Source organism: Chiloscyllium plagiosum, unplaced genomic scaffold (genome assembly GCF_037043375.1).
Source record: "Chiloscyllium plagiosum isolate Xiang-an unplaced genomic scaffold, Cpla_swu_hap1 HiC_scaffold_50, whole genome shotgun sequence".
Classification (NCBI taxonomy): Eukaryota; Metazoa; Chordata; class Chondrichthyes; order Orectolobiformes; family Hemiscylliidae; genus Chiloscyllium; species Chiloscyllium plagiosum.
Genome location: NW_028270188.1, coordinates 44,861,961 through 44,871,749, shown reverse-complemented (window position 1 = coordinate 44,871,749; position 9,789 = coordinate 44,861,961). Strand labels below are relative to the sequence as shown.

Below are 9,789 nucleotides of genomic sequence, written 5' to 3'. Positions count from 1 at the left end.
TGTGTGTATATCACTGACCCTGGGGGAGGGGGAGCAGACTGACCCCACTGTGTGTGTATTCCTGACCCCAGGGTGGAGCAGACTGACCCCACTGTGTGTGTATCACTGACCCCGGGGGGAGCAGACTAACCCCACTGTGTGTGTATCACTGACCCCGGGGGGAGCAGACTGACCCCATTGAGTGTGTATCACTGACCCTGGGGGAGCAGACTGACCCCACTGTGTGTGTATCACTGACCCCGGGGGAGCAGACTGACCCCACTGTGTGTGGATCACTAACCCCGGGGGGAGCAGACTGACCCCACTGTGTGTGTATCACTGACCCCGGGAGGTAGCAGACTGACCCCACTGTGTGTGTATTCCTGACCCCGGGGGAGCAGACTGACCCCACTGTGTGTGTATCACTGACCCCGGGGGAGCAGACTGACCCCACTGTGTGTGTATCACTGACCCCGGGAGGTAGCAGACTGACCCCACTGTGTGTGTATCACTGACCCCGGGAGGTAGCAGACTGACCCCACTGTGTGTGTATCACTGACCCCGGGGGGAGCAGACTGACCCCACTGTGTGTGTATCACTGACCCCGGGAGGTAGCAGACTGACCCCACTGTGTGTGTATCACTGACCCCGGGGGAGCAGACTGACCCCACTGTGTGTGTATCACTGACCCTGGTGGGGGGAGCAGACTGACCCCACTGTGTGTGTATCACTGACCCCGGTGGGGGAGCAGACTTACCCCCACTGCGTGTGTATGACTGACCTGGGCGGGGTGGGGGGGTGTTGTGCTGACTGACCCACTGTGTGTGTATCACTGACCCCGGGGGAGCAGACTGACCCCACTGTGTGTGTATCACTGACCCCGGGGGAGCAGACTGACCCCACTGTGTGTGTATCACTGACCCTGGTGGGGGAGCAGACTGAACCCCACTGTGTGTGTATCAGTGACCCCTGGAGGGGGGAGCAGACTGACCCCACTGTGTGTGTATTCCTGACCCCGGGGGTGAGCAGACTGACCCCACTGTGTGTGTGTATCACTGACCCCAGGGTGGATCAGACTGACCCCACTGTGTGTGTATCACTGACACCGGGCAAGAGCAGACTGACCCCACTGTGTGTGTATCACTGACCCCGGGAGGTGGCCGACTGACCCCACTGTGTGTGTATCACTGACTCCTGGGGGGGGGGGGAACAGATGACCCCACTGTGTGTGTATCACTGACCCTGGGAGGGAGCAGACTGACCCCACTGTGTGTGTATCACTGACTCCTGGGGGGGGGGAACAGATGACCCCACTGTGTGTGTATCACTGACCCCGGGAGGGAGCAGACTGACCCCACTGTGTGTGTATCACTGACCCCGGAGGGGAGCAGACTGACCCCCACTGTGTGTGTATCACTGATCCTGGGGGGCGAGCAGACTGACCCCACTGTGTGTGTATCACTGACCCCGGGGGGAGCAGACTGACCCCACTGTGTGTAAATCACTGACCCCTGGAGGGGGAAGCAGACTGACCCCACTGTATGTATATCACTGACCCTGGGGGAGGGGGAGCAGACTGACCCCACTGTGTGTATATCACTGACCCCTGGAGGGGGGAGCAGACTGACCCCACTGTGTGTGTATATCACTGACCCCGGGGGTGGTGGGGAGCAGACTGACCCCACTGTGTGTGTATTCCTGACCCCGGGGGTGAGCAGACTGACCCCACTGTGTGTGTATCACTGACCCCGGGCGACAGCAGACTGACCCCACTGTGTGTGTGTCACTGACCCCGGGAGGTAGCAGACTGACCCCACTGTGTGTGTATCACTGACCCTGGGGGAGCAGACTGACCCCACTGTGTGTGTATCACTGACCCCGGCGGGGGAGCAGACTGACCCCACTGTGTGTGTATCACGAACCCTGGGGGGGGAGCAGACTGACCCCAATGTGTGTGTAACACTGACCCCTGGCGGGGGCAGGGGAGGAGGTCGGAGCAGATGTGTATCACTGGGTGTGTATCACTGACCCCGGGAGGGAGCAGACTGACCTCAATGTGTGTGTATCACTGACTCCTGGTGGGGGGAGCAGATGACCCCTCTGTGTGTGTATCACTGACCCCGGGGGGGAGCAGACTGACCCCCACTGTGTGTGTGTCAGTGACCCCTGGAGGGGGGAGCAGACTGACCCCACTGTGTGTGTATTCCTGACCCCGGGGGTGAGCAGACTGACCCCACTGTGTGTGTGTATTCCTGACCCCGGGGGTGAGCAGACTGACCCCACTGTGTGTGTATCACTGACCCCGGGGGAGCAGACTGACCCCACTGTGTGTTTATCACTGACCTCGGGTGGCGGAGCAGACTGACCCCACTGTGTGTGTATTACTGACCCCGGCGGCGGGGGGGTGGGGGGAACAGACTGACCCCACTGTGTGTATCACTGACCCCGGGAGGGGGGAGCAGACTGACCCCACTGTGTGTGTATCACTGACCCCGGGAGGGGGGAGCAGACTGACCCCACTGTGTGTGTATCACTGACCCCGGGGGAGCAGACTGACCCCACTGTGTGTGTATCACTGACCCCGGGGGGGGGGAGCAGACTGACCCGACTGTGTTTGTGTCACTGACCCCTGGTGGGGGGAGCAGACTGACCCCACTGTGTGTGTATTACTGACCCCGGCGGGGGGGGTGTGGGGAGCAGACTGACCCCACTGTGTGTATCACTGACCCCGGTGGGGGGGGAGCAGACTGACCCGACTGTGTGTGTATCACTGACCCCGGGGTGGGGGGGGGGGGAGCAGACTGACCCCACAGTGTGTGTATCACTGACCCCGGGGGGGGGGGGGGGGGAGCAGACTGACCCCACTGTGTGTGTATCACTGACCCCGGGGGGGGGGGGGGAGCAGACTGACCCCACTGTGTGTGTATCACTGACCCCGGGTCGGGGGGGAGCAGACTGACCCCACTGTGTGTGTATCACTGACCTCTGGTGGGGCGAGCAGACTGACCCCACTGTGTGTGTATCACTGACCCCGGGTCGGGGGGGAGCAGACTGACCCCACTGTGTGTGTATCACTGACCCCTGGTGGGGCGAGCAGGCTGACCCCACTGTGTGTGTATCACTGACCCCGGGCGGGGGGGGGAGCTGACTGACCCCACTGTGTGTGTATCACTGACCCCGGGCGGGGGGGGGAGCTGACTGACCCCACTGTGTGTGTATTACTGACCCCGGGTCGGGGGGGAGCAGACTGACCCCACTGTGTGTGTATCACTGACCCCGGGTCGGGGGGGAGCAGACTGACCCCACTGTGTGTGTGTCACTGACCCCGGGTCGGGGGGGAGCAGACTGACCCCACTGTGTGTGTATCACTGACCCCGGGCGGGGGGGGGAGCTGACTGACCCCACTGTGTGTGTATCACTGACCCCGGGTCGGGGGGGAGCAGACTGACCCCACTGTGTGTGTATCACTGACCCCGGGCGGGGGCGGGAGCAGACTGACCCCACTGTGTGTGTATCACTGACCCCGGGCGGGGGGGGGAGCAGACTGACCCCACTGTGTGTGTATCACTGACCCCGGGTCGGGGGGGAGCAGACTGACCCCACTGTGTGTGTATCACTGACCCCGGGGGGGAGCAGACTGACCCCACTGTGTGTGTATCACTGACCCCGGGCGGGGGGGGAGCAGACTGACCCCACTGTGTGTGTATCACTGACCCCGGGGGGGAGCAGACTGACCCCACTGTGTGTGTATCACTGACCCCAGGGGGGGGGAGCAGACTGACCCCACCGTGTGTGTATCACTGACCCCGGGGTGGGGGTGGGGGAGGGGAGCAGACTGACCCCACTGTGTGTGTATCACTGACCCCGGGGGGGGGGGAGCAGACTGACCCCACTGTGTGTGTATCACTGACCCTGGGTCGGGGGGGAGCAGACTGACCCCACTGTGTGTGTATCACTGACCCCGGGGGAGCAGACTGACCCCACTGTGTGTGTATCACTGACCCCAGGGGAGCAGACTGACCCCACTGTGTGTGTATCACTGACCCCGGTGGGGGAGCAGACTTACCCCCACTGCGTGTGTATGACTGACCTGGGCGGGGTGGGGGGGTGTTGTGCTGACTGACCCACTGTGTGTGTATCACTGACCCCGGGGGAGCAGACTGACCCCACTGTGTGTGTATCACTGACCCCGGGGGAGCAGACTGACCCCACTGTGTGTGTATCACTGACCCTGGTGGGGGAGCAGACTGAACCCCACTGTGTGTGTATCAGTGACCCCTGGAGGGGGGAGCAGACTGACCCCACTGTGTGTGTATTCCTGACCCCGGGGGTGAGCAGACTGACCCCACTGTGTGTGTGTATCACTGACCCCAGGGTGGATCAGACTAACCCCACTGTGTGTGTATCACTGACACCGGGCAAGAGCAGACTGACCCCACTGTGTGTGTATCACTGACCCCGGGAGGTGGCCGACTGACCCCACTGTGTGTGTATCACTGACTCCTGGGGGGGGGGGGAACAGATGACCCCACTGTGTGTGTATCACTGACCCTGGGAGGGAGCAGACTGACCCCACTGTGTGTGTATCACTGACCCCGGGGGGGGGGGGGGGAGCAGACTGACCCCACTGTGTGTGTATCACTGACCCCGGGTCGGGGGGGAGCAGACTGACCCCACTGTGTGTGTATCACTGACCTCTGGTGGGGCGAGCAGACTGACCCCACTGTGTGTGTATCACTGACCCCGGGTCGGGGGGGAGCAGACTGACCCCACTGTGTGTGTATCACTGACCCCTGGTGGGGCGAGCAGGCTGACCCCACTGTGTGTGTATCACTGACCCCGGGCGGGGGGGGGAGCTGACTGACCCCACTGTGTGTGTATCACTGACCCCGGGCGGGGGGGGGAGCTGACTGACCCCACTGTGTGTGTATCACTGACCCCGGGTCGGGGGGGAGCAGACTGACCCCACTGTGTGTGTATCACTGACCCCGGGTCGGGGGGGAGCAGACTGACCCCACTGTGTGTGTGTCACTGCCCCGGGTCGGGGGGGAGCAGACTGACCCCACTGTGTGTGTATCACTGACCCCGGGCGGGGGGGGGAGCTGACTGACCCCACTGTGTGTGTATCACTGACCCCGGGTCGGGGGGGAGCAGACTGACCCCACTGTGTGTGTATCACTGACCCCGGGCGGGGGCGGGAGCAGACTGACCCCACTGTGTGTGTATCACTGACCCCGGGCGGGGGGGGGAGCAGACTGACCCCACTGTGTGTGTATCACTGACCCCGGGTCGGGGGGGAGCAGACTGACCCCACTGTGTGTGTATCACTGACCCCGGGGGGGAGCAGACTGACCCCACTGTGTGTGTATCACTGACCCCGGGGGGGGGGAGCAGACTGACCCCACCGTGTGTGTATCACTGACCCCGGGGTGGGGGTGGGGGAGGGGAGCAGACTGACCCCACTGTGTGTGTATCACTGACCCTGGGGGGGGGGGAGCAGACTGACCCCACTGTGTGTGTATCACTGACCCTGGGGGGGGGGGAGCAGACTGACCCCACTGTGTGTGTATCACTGACCCTGGGTCGGGGGGGAGCAGACTGACCCCACTGTGTGTGTATCACTGACCCCGGGGTGGGGGTGGGGGAGGGGAGCAGACTGACCCCACTGTGTGTGTATCACTGACCCCGGGGGGGGGGGAGCAGACTGACCCCACTGTGTGTGTATCACTGACCCTGGGTCGGGGGGGAGCAGACTGACCCCACTGTGTGTGTATCACTGACCCCGGGGGAGCAGACTGACCCCACTGTGTGTGTATCACTGACCCCAGGGGAGCAGACTGACCCCACTGTGTGTGTATCACTGACCCTGCGTGCGAGCCTCTCAGCGATATTCCTGCCCGGTACAGCTCAGGTTGGGTCAGGGTGAATCACCGATCTCGGAGCAGACCTGACCCAACTGGCGATGACCTTTGACAAGATTTTATAATCCACATTCAACAGTGAGATTGGTTGCCCATTTCCAATCTCCTCCCTGTCCCCCTTCCGCTTGTCGATGAGGGTAATGATGCCTTTCCTCATGGGTCCACACCTGCAAGTAGCATACTGGCATACACCTGCGGCAGGTCCTGACCAATCGGGTCCCACAGAGCAGCATAACGTTCGACCGGGAAGTCATCGCTTCCGAGAGTTTTATCCTTTTTGAAGGATTTGAGGACCTTGGTCAGCTCATCCAGGGATAGTGGCTGGACCAGCCTCTCCCGTGTTCTGTCGTCTAAGACCTCCGTGATAGAGGACAGGAACGACGGGGAGGCCGCGCTGTCGGTTGGCTTCGAGTCATACAGACTGGCACAGAAGGATTTACAGATCCTCATGACGTCAGCCTGAGGTGACGTTACTGAGCCATCACCTTCCTTCAGGCTGCTGAGCACAGATTCCTCCTTGTACACCTTCTGGATGAAGAAATGTGAAGAAGATTATCTTGGAGGCCTCCGGGGCAGAGAGTGAGGCTTGCTGGCCTTTCACCTCCTCCACCACACTGACCCCCATCGTCTGCAGCGGGACCAAGTTCTGCATGATTTCCCGGAGTCTGGACAGTTTTCCCCGCCTCTCTCTTGCCTCCTGAACCCCTTTGAAGACGAAGAACCTCTTGATGTTCCCTTTTCCCGTTTCCCACCAGTTCTCTGGAGACTCAAAGAGGGTTCTCCAGCCTCTTGAGCTCCTCAATGTTTTCTTGGGGTCAACAGCTTGGTGTTCAGCGTCCACGTTCCCTTGCCAACCTGCTGCTTGTCCTGTAGGTGACAGTCGGCCAGCAGGAGGCAGTGGTCAGAGAAGAACACCGACTTGACGTCGGTGGATCTGACCGAGGGCATTCGGCGGATGGTCTGATGGCCTTCATTGTGAGAGGAATTGAGCACTGGGACAGGGATGTCTTGCTGCAACTTTACAAGGCCTTGGTCAGACCGCACCTGGTTATATTGTGTGCAGTTGGTCTCTTCATCTGAGGGAAAATGTTGTGATGCAGGAGGTGCAGGACTGGCGGGCCTGATCTACAAGGAGAGACTGGACCAGTTCAGACTATATTTACTGGAATTCACAACTTGGAGTAGCCGGTGTTGGATTGGCTGGACAAAGTTAAAAATCACACGGCAGGTTATAGTCCAACAGGTTTAATTGGAAGCACACTAGCTTTCGGAGCGACACTCCTTCATCCGGTGGTTGTGGAAGTTAAGATTGTGCTCACAGAATTTATAGCCATGTGTCATGGAGATGTGATGCAGCAGACAATCTTAGGTAAACACTTCCATCTTTTATAACGGGACACGCTGTTCTTTGATATGGAGTTTAGGACGAGCAGAATAAGCAGCCATGGCCCTGTTGAATAACAAAGCAGGATAGACTGGTCCAATGGCTTTGTCCTCTTCTTCATCCTCTGCTCCTGAAAGACATCTGATGCTCCTGCTTGGATTAGAAGTCAGGGTATCTCTTTGGCTGAGAGAGGAACGCAGGAGCAGAAAACCTCCGAGTGAAAGTTTGTCATGCATTCAGTCAACATTTGTGTACAAGGGAGAGTGCATTGTTTTACAATTGTGGTCAAGATTAAAGTGGTGCTGGAAAAACACAGTAGGTCAGGCAGCATCTGAGGAGCAGGAGAATCGACATTTTGGGCAAATGCCCTCCATCAGGAGATTGATTTTTCCTGCTCCTCTGATGCTGCCTGACCTGCTGTGCTTTTCCAGCACCACTCTAATCTTGACCCTGATCTCTAGCAAGTACATTTTGCAGAATAGGTGGTGTCCTTCACAAAGCTGGACATGAGACATGCATGATGCTTGGTCACTACTTTTCGTCATTTATGTAAATGATTTGGATGTGAGCATAAGAGGTTAGTAAGTTTGCAGATGACACCAAAATTGGAGGGGTAGTGGACAGCGAAGAAGGTTACCTCATATTACAACAGGATCTTGACTAGTTGGACAAATGGGCTGAGAAGTGGCAGCTGGAGTTTAATTTAGTTAAATGTGAGGTACTGTATTTTGGGAAGGCAGGTCTTGGTGGGACTTATACACTTAATGGTAAGGACCTAGGTAGTGTTGCTGAATAAAGAGACCCTGGAGTGCAGGTTCATAGCTCCTTGAAAGTGGAGTTGCAGGTAGATAGGATAGTGAAGAAGGCGTTTGGTATGCTTTCCTTTATTGGTCAGAGTATTGAGTACAGGAGTTGGGAGGTCATGTTACAGGACATTGGTTAGGTCACTGTTGGAATATTGTGTGCAATTCTGGTCTCCTTCCTATCGGAATGATGTTGTGAAACTTGAAAGGATTCAGAAAAGATTCACAAGGATGTTGCCAGGGTTGGAGGATTTGAACTATAGGGAGAGGCTGAACAGGCTGGGGCTGTTTTCCCTGGAGCATCAGAGGCTGAGGGGTGACCTTATAGAGGTTTATAAAACCATGAGGGGCATGAATAGGGTAAATAGGCAAAGTTTTTTTCCCTGGGGCGTGGGAATGCAGAACTAGAGGGTATAGGTTAGGATGAGAGGGGAAAGATATACAAGAGACCTAAGGGGCAACTTTTTCACCCAGAGGGTGGTACGTTTATGGAATGAGCTGCCAGAGGAAGTGGTGGAGGTTGGTACAACTGCAACATTGAAGAGGCATTTGGATGGGTATATGAATAGGAAGGGTTTGGAGGGATATGGGCCGGGTGCTGGCAGGTGGGACTAGATTGGGTTGGGGTATCTGGTCGGCATGGACGGGTTGGACCGAAGGGTCTGTTTCCGTGCTGTACATCTCTATGACTCTATCTGCAGTACCCATTTTTGCCCTGTGCTTAGGGAGACACGAAGGAGGCGGGAGGAACTCAGCAAGCCTGGGACTGGCCTCACAAGTGGCAGGGTTGGGATTGAGCAACCAGTAGTGTCAGGGAAAGAGAGAGATATTTATATATATATATATATATATATATATATATAGGGTAGTAGCAGTGAGCTACCATGAATTGAATTGAATTGGATTTATTGTCACGGTGTACCGAGGCACAGTGAAAAGCTTTGGTTATAAATGTAGTTCAAAGAGATTAAATTCTTACTCAATGACTGGGAAACTCGGCGAGCGCTGGTTGCGTGAGACGGCCGGTTAGCTCAGTTGGTTAGAGCGTGGTGCTAATAACGCCAAGGTCGCGGGTTCGATCCCCGTACGGGCCATGCTCAAGTTTTTTTTTGTTACCAAAAGCAGTGAGTTGTTTCCCTTTGACAGCCAGCGACGTGGGGGGTGGGCAGGTATTTGCAAAAGGAAACACACGGAAAGTAAACACGCAGAGGGGTGAAAAACCCCATACTCGGAGCTGGAAAGCACTTGCTGCCCGGTATTAGTATGAGAAATGCAAAGGCAGTTTCCTGTAGCTGCGATGGCCGAGTGGTTAAGGCGTTGGACTCGAAATCCAATGGGGTTTCCCCGCGCAGGTTCGAACCCTGCTCGCAGCGAGCTCCTCACTCTTTTTTGGCAATTTGAAAGGTTTCCCCCCCGAGTGAGACGCCACTCAGACATCGTTTTACAGTAAACATTAAAGGGTGCAAGGTCCCCTTTGCAACTCCCCTGCCCTGTTCCTGACTTAGCCTCTCCTCCCCAAAGCAATGTTAAACCGTCTTCCCTTTATGCACCAAGGAAGATAATCAAAATTACTAAAACAAATTAAATTAATGGCCCGTACGGGGATCGAACCCGCGACCTTGGCGTTATTAGCACCACGCTCTAACCAACTGAGCTAACCGGCCAGTTGCAAGGATTTCCCTTTGTACTCTTTCATAGAGTT

General features: G+C 57.3%; 3 non-coding genes across 3 annotated transcripts; 2 read left to right on the top strand and 1 right to left on the bottom strand.

The window, feature by feature from the left end:
* The first annotated feature begins 9,107 nt into the window (after window positions 1–9,107).
* On the top strand, window positions 9,108–9,181 carry trnai-aau (transfer RNA isoleucine (anticodon AAU)). Its single transcript has one exon. It is a non-coding gene; the product is annotated as a tRNA-Ile (tRNA).
* A 197-nt stretch (window positions 9,182–9,378) lies between these two features.
* On the top strand, window positions 9,379–9,460 carry trnas-cga (transfer RNA serine (anticodon CGA)). Its single transcript has one exon. It is a non-coding gene; the product is annotated as a tRNA-Ser (tRNA).
* A 217-nt stretch (window positions 9,461–9,677) lies between these two features.
* Window positions 9,678–9,751, bottom strand: trnai-aau (transfer RNA isoleucine (anticodon AAU)). Its single transcript has one exon. It is a non-coding gene; the product is annotated as a tRNA-Ile (tRNA).
* Window positions 9,752–9,789: the final 38 nt, after the last annotated feature.